We start from the raw sequence: 6,836 nt of genomic DNA, 5'->3' as shown, positions 1-6,836 counted from the left end.
GAGGGAAGGTGCTGGGTTGGAGATCTCAGAGGAGATATGACACCTTCTAATGGTTACTTCCAGCATGATGACAGTAGTTCTGTGCAGAATAAGTAGCCTTAAGGAAACTGGGTGCGTCAGCAGGTGAAATTGATGCAATGAACAAGCTTAAGGAGAAACATGTGAGGAGACAGCAGCAAGAGTGATTCTAAAAGATTGATACCCCAAAATGAGATGGACTTGATCTGGTAAATATATATTGTTTAACATGATATGTTAAATGTCCTTAAAAGTGGCAGTATGGGGACACCTGGGTGGCTCCATAGGTTAAGCACCCGACTTGGGCTCAGTTCATGATCTCACGGTTCATGAGTTCGAGCCCTACATCAGGATTTGTGCTGACAGCTCAGAGCCTGGAGCCTGCTTCAGCTTCTGTGTCACCTTCTCTCTCTGCTTCTAACCCAACCCCCAACCCCCTCTCATGCTCTGTCTCTGTCTCTCAAAAATAAATAAATGTTAAAAAATTTAAAAAGAAGTAGCAGTATGAAGTACAGAGGAGGCTGACCCCTGCCATAACTTCTAGTTTGGCATTAGAGAAAAAATAAAGGCAGGGGAGAATAGGAGTGTTTATCTATCTGCAAGACAGATAAAGGTGATAAAGGAAAGGGGTTCAAAAATAGTTTTGGGGGAAGAGAGATTTATTTATGTATTTTTATGTTTTTACCCATTATGAATGCGAGAGAATAGGATTAGATAGGATGAATCAATGCCAAATAGGTTCCGTAAGTAGCAAAGGTATAGTTGGAATTGCCTATCTATGTAACAGAAATGACAAAAGAATTGAGGTGGACAAAGGGTATGAGACAAAAGCAATAGTTATGATGGGGTTGCCTGGAAACACTTTTACACAAAGCAGAGGGTGAGAGGGTTTGGATACCGGCAAGAACAAAAGACGGAGTAGAATTTTCGTTAAGGTCTGAAGTTGTGAATTAATGCCGAAATAAGACATCTGTCAAAATTTCTTCAGTGTTCAGCAATATTTTAATTAGCTTGCCTTTTGTAAAGTTTGTTTCCTCAAGCTATCAACTTTTATTTAATTTTGCCTAGATCTGTAACAAAAAAAAACAAAAGTCTCTTGGAAAAATTCTTGGAAAGTACAAGGTACAAATTGTCCTCATTCAACAGTTTTAATACATATCTGCATTATAATTTGCCTGTATTATAAAACCCTTGCTTGGTAGTAAAGCCTGGAAAGGCATGCTGACTCTGCTGTGAGACTGTCTATGGCTGGATCTCATACACATTTTTAAAAGGGCAGAAGTGAAATGCAATTTTCATGGCTTGAAGCTCTGAAAGTTTTTCTTGCCTGTGCTGTGTCTTCAGTAATACAGCACCCTTTTATCGGTTTAGAGAGTTCAACCGATAGGCAGACGGCGGGCTTTAAGATCACGCCCACTGAGTAATAATTAGAAGTTAAGTTTGTGCTTCTGAAACTGCATATTGAGTCACGTCCCAAAAGAATCAAACTGAACACTGTTGTTATTTTATAACTTCACATCCACAGAGTTGTTTCAAACATGGCCTTACAGAAAATGTTTATAATCTGATTGTGTATATGCAATAACAGAGGACTGCTTGAAAGAACCATCCTTTATAATCGTTTTCACAATAGGCGTACATTAAAGTAGTCCCTTGTCTGTAGCAAATGTTTGCTGAAGCCACCATTCTTCATAACATACTTCATGTCTGAGCAAATCTAGGTGGTACGGAATACAAAAAAACACTGGTTACACTTTGGTAGCTTTCATATACACCCAAGGCAGTTTTCAATTAAATTTACTCTGATATTAACATAGATAGGGCTTCAAATTTACACGTGTCCTAATATTTTACTTAAAAGTGAGCAAACAAACCTAGACTTATTCTATGTTTGGTTGCTTAGTTTTATGCAATTCCTTCAAAGGAATCAATCCTGTCAGATTCCCATGAGCACCGAGAATTGTTAATCCAACATCATTCTGAGCTGGCTACTTGGGCAACACAGGACTGACCATTTGCTTGGGATATGGAAATCAGAAAGCATCTGAGGGCGTTACATTTGATCTGGAACTTGTAGGCTAAATAAGATTTTGCTAGTATTTGGGAGGAGGTAAGCTTGTGGTCAGGAACGAGCAACAGCAGAAATGTTTTACAGATCTGAACCTACATTGCTGGGTCTGATCAATGCCAAGTGCCCCAGAGTGAGCTCAGAGCCAAGGGTGCTGGGAATGAGAACTCAGGGGGCTTTGACATTGTGATAAGAAAGGGGGGACCGCTGTAGGTATTTAAGCAGAGGAACAAAACATTATAGCAACGTTTTCAAGATCACTCTAGCAGATGAATGGAGCATTGATGAACTGAAAGAAAGTCAGGAATACCAGTTAGAATCCTAGTCTAGCAGGCTACATAAGAAATAAATAATAGGCACCTGGTTAAGGCAAAACAAGGAAAGAGCCTTTGAATTTTAAGAGCTCTTTCCACCACCCTCCACCCTCATTTTCTTCCGTTTCTCCTTAATTGGGGGGGGGGTAGTTTTTCCTTCCTGATTTCTAAATGAAAGAATTTCCACCCTTTTTTCAATCTATAACTGACCCACAAAATTACACTGAGAATTCAGTGAGACAACACGTTTAAACACACGTATGTATGCTATATATTTTTATATACACATTTCTACATGTGGGACATATTTTGATTGCTTTCACTTTTTCGTGAAAGGATTTTCACTTTATAGGATTTAAGACTGTTTTTTAAGCAGATGTCTTTCAAATAACCAATCCTATTCCAATTTCTCTCATGACCCATACCCAATTTGCCAAGTGTCCACTTGTGTATTTTCACTTACGTATCTGTTGATACTTTGAAACTCAACTTGTATAAAATGGAATCCAGTCAGGCGCTTCTCCTGAATTTCCTATGACCATCAACCCGTTCTGCCCGTAGAACTCAGCTCTGTAAGACTTAGCTTCCTGTGTGTGCAGGCGCAACAAAATGTGCCATGTCTGTCCCCTTTCCACTACTCCTGCAGCCACCTGTCCCTGGGCTTCAAAATCTCCCTCAGGATCTGCATCCAGAATGATTTAACTGTTCACGTGCCTCTTCCAGCCCTCTCTCAAAAGATAACACTTCCAAAGGTGGAGCGTTCCTGCTATTTTTCCTCTGCTCAAACACTTCCAATTGCATTTGAGTGCAGCCTTCTTTTCTAGTCACATTTCTTGCTTCTTACCTTCACAGAGTCTGCACTCAAAGCAAGCTGGATGCTTTCTCCTCTGAATGCCTCATGTTTTCCTGGCTTTGACCATGTTCTTTCCAAGGTTAGCTCAAACATGATCTCCCTTATGATCTCCCTTGTAAGCGTTTTTAGAGATTTCCCCCACTACCAAGTATGATTTTGATCACCATTAAAACTCCGTAACACTTTAATCCCTTCTCTTTATGTCTCCTTAATATACATCACTGTAAACAACGGTCTTACCCTCACAAATCCACTAGATTGCAAACTTCCTGTGGACAGAGTCTGTGTTGCCCATGGTCGATCCTAGTACAAAGCCGTGCGTGAAGAAGCAGTTTGCTAAGCATCAGATTGACTTAGTTGTATTGAACGTGCCCTCACAGCATGTATTTTCCTAGTCTGGGTGCAGCTGCTTCATTTTAGGTGAATGTGCAGCATTTGCCCATTTTTGTCATCATTGTCACCGCCATTATAGTCACCATCAATAAAGACTCACTGAAGATCTACAAAGGCAATTCACGCCCACTTTGGTGGAACTGTACATGGTTGGCACAGATTCCCTGCCGACACTTTTCACTCGAGGACGTCACTGGCAACGATGCTCAAAGGTAAGCATGGGTTGGCAGTACTGACAATGCGCTGAAATCACGAAATGCCAAGCTACCCTCCATACTGAGGAAAAGTCGAAGTTCGGGCACGGCCGTGACTTTGTGTGGAGACAGGGTTCTCTTCCGATTAGTTTAGCCTTGTTAATTGTGAAGCTTAGCTAACATCCATATCTTCCCCAGAAATCACAGCACACCCTTCTTGCACTTTGCAGCGCTCCTGAACTATGCAGACTACACTTTGGGCCCATGTTAAGTAGCAAAATCACCAAAGCACAAAATACAAACGCACATGGCACTAAGTAGACCTCAGAAAGGATGCTTGCTTAGAGTAGGAGAGCCGAAATAAGAAAGTTGGGGAGTCATCTTGTCGGACCTCAGCTGGGAATGTGTGGGTTGGTCGACTTAACTTTTCACCACTCTGCACAAGCTTGTGAATATCCACAAAAGCACCTGGATATTGGTCTTGGGGTCACAGGTAAATGTTAGCATGTAGGCAAATTCACAAACATGGAATCTGCAAATAATGAGGATCAATGGTACTAAGGGTGATTAACCACTGGCCAGCCAAAGATTAGATAATATTTTATTAGTTCCTTAGGTTGAAATGATGTTTATAAAGTTTCTTACGATTCCTCAGCTTGCATTCTATACTAGTGATAAGAAGCTGTTTACAGTCTCCCCATACATTTACTATCTTAAGTCTTTAAACTTGTAATTGTATAGTAACTACCCCTTTCCTGGAATGCTGGGCTCCCGTCTTCTTCATTATTTAATTCCTATTTAATCATTGCAGTTCAAGTTAGCATTACCTCCACCAGGAAGCCACCTACTGACCTCCCTCTGAATGCATGCATTTCTCTATTTTGGCACTTGAAATATTAAGAACTTCTTAATAAAGCTCATGTTTAATAATTCTGTGCCCATAATTCCATCTAGCACATGCCTGTCACATAGTAGGTGCCAACTATTGTGTTGAATTGAATTAAAACCAGGAAGGGTATAGGAAGAATTGCCAATTCTTTGGAAAAAAAAAAAAGAAAAAAGAAAGAGAGAGAGAGAATTCAGCTTGAAAGTGTAGAAAAAACAACTAAAAAGAAAAAGTAGGATTGGATTTACCAAGCTCAAATGAAAGTACAGTGAGGAACAAAAAAACAAATTCAATTGATTTAAGAAAGACTTTGTGTGCTCAAGTACCAAGGGGGAAATGGCTTAAAACTCATCATTTAACACAAATCGTATGATTCAGCAGCATAAAGCAATTTTTTTAAAAGCTAACATTATGCTGGAGTATATTAATAGGAGTATGACAGGCTTATCATGAGTAGTAATCTTTCTCCCATATTTGGCAATAATCAAGCCTTTCCTGAAGTATTTATGAGAGTTGTAGAGAAATTGGAGCTCATTCAAAGAAAATCTACAAAAATGAAAATGAGACAATTATAAAAGATGAAAGGGACTCTGGGCCTCCAAAGAGGTCAGAGAACAGCAAGGAGGAACGTGAATTAGAACTTGTCTTCAAGCCCAGTCCAGTATTTGGCACAAGGTTCAGTGAATAACTCATTGATTAATTAGAATACTGTATTTGAGACTCAAAAAAGACAGAGATCAGTGGTCCTGTATTCGTATAGTAGCCAAAACTGGATGCAATAGATTAAAATTTTAGAAACAGATGAAAAGTTATTTGAAGGAGAATCTGATGGCACCGAGGGATTAAATACTGGAATAAACTTTAGCCAGAGATCTTGAAATATTCCTTCATATGTAACTGTTAGAATCACTTAGATGACAGCCTAACTTAAGTCCAGTACCATCCTAACAGAATTATAATACTTACTGGTATATTGCACTATTTTTCTGATCAAGCAGTCTGTGACTATAGTTCTATTTACTCTATTTAACCTGTGTCCATAATGACTGTTTTTGTGTTCCCCATCTTTACTCTCATGTATATTGTCCCAGGGATGATGAAGGTAAGTGTCTTCATTTATTTCCTTCTTCATATTCTCACCTGGTAATAGATTTGAATCAAGCGACAGAAAGAAATAACTCTTGATGTAGGAAGTTGGCCACATTTCTTGAAGAAATAGTAAGAGTAATGATTATTTTTATAGCATCTATTAAGAACTTAAATGTCCCGTTTACTAGGATGGGAGTCTTAGAAGCTTTCTCTCATCTAATCTTAACAAAAAGTTTCTGAGAAAGATACTGGTATAATGTCTTTCATGGATGAGGGAAATTAATTGTTAAGTGAGGAATTCTAAGTCACAGGAATTGAGAGGTAGAGTGGGGATTCACATGCAGGATCTTTCTGACTCCGGAATACAGGTTCTGAACCTGTATTATCCTAGTTTATTCATTCATTGATTTACTTACCTAGTTATTGAAATGATATTTGTTGAAGCGCCTACTGTTTGACATGATTTTTGTTGGTGGTGGGCATAGATTGGGTTCCCAAGGAAAGAACATCTGAGATGGAAATTTGCTTGCAGGAGGTTTATTGGGTTTACTCTAAGGAACAACAATTAGAAAAAAGTGAAAGAAGCAAAACTGGGTAGAGGGAGAAGATGAATTGTAAACACGTGGTTGCACAAAGGGCCTCGGCCTGTCTTCTGGGAGCTCTTGAGCTAGATGGCCCCTCATGGTTGTCGCAGATTGTGGGAAGGGGTCTGGTTCTTCATCGCCTCATTCGCTGGTCACTTAGTGGGGGCTTCTCCAGGGAAGGCATTTACCTTGGTGAGGCATATCTCCTTCATCCAAGAGCAATTACAAGAAAGGAACTCAGGGGCGCCTGCGTGGCTCAGTCAGTTGATCATCCGACTTTGGCTCAGGTCATGATCTCATGGCTCACGAGTTCGAGCCCTTGTCGGGCTGTGTGCTGACAGAGCCTGGAACCTACTTTGGATTCTGTGTCTCCCTCTCTCTCTCTCTCTCCCCCCCTTTCCTGCTTGCACTCTGTCTTTCTCTCTCAAAATAAATGA

At 40.0% G+C, this 6,836-nt stretch overlaps 1 long non-coding RNA gene across 1 annotated transcript; it reads right to left on the bottom strand.

Annotated features, from left to right (window-relative positions):
- Positions 1-1,014: 1,014 nt before the first annotated feature.
- LOC147578996 (uncharacterized) lies at positions 1,015-6,510 on the bottom strand. The gene is made up of 3 exons (XR_015253109.1): positions 6,232-6,510; positions 5,693-5,866; positions 1,015-1,735 (listed from the first exon to the last, which is right to left on the bottom strand). It is a non-coding gene; the product is annotated as an uncharacterized LOC147578996 (long non-coding RNA).
- Between the last annotated feature and the right edge of the window lie 326 nt (positions 6,511-6,836).

The sequence above is a fragment of the Puma concolor genome, chromosome B4 (genome assembly GCF_028749965.1).
Source record: "Puma concolor isolate L17-30 chromosome B4, mPumCon1.1.hap2, whole genome shotgun sequence".
Taxonomy (NCBI): domain Eukaryota; kingdom Metazoa; phylum Chordata; class Mammalia; order Carnivora; family Felidae; genus Puma; species Puma concolor.
This window is presented reverse-complemented; position numbering and strand designations above follow the sequence as displayed.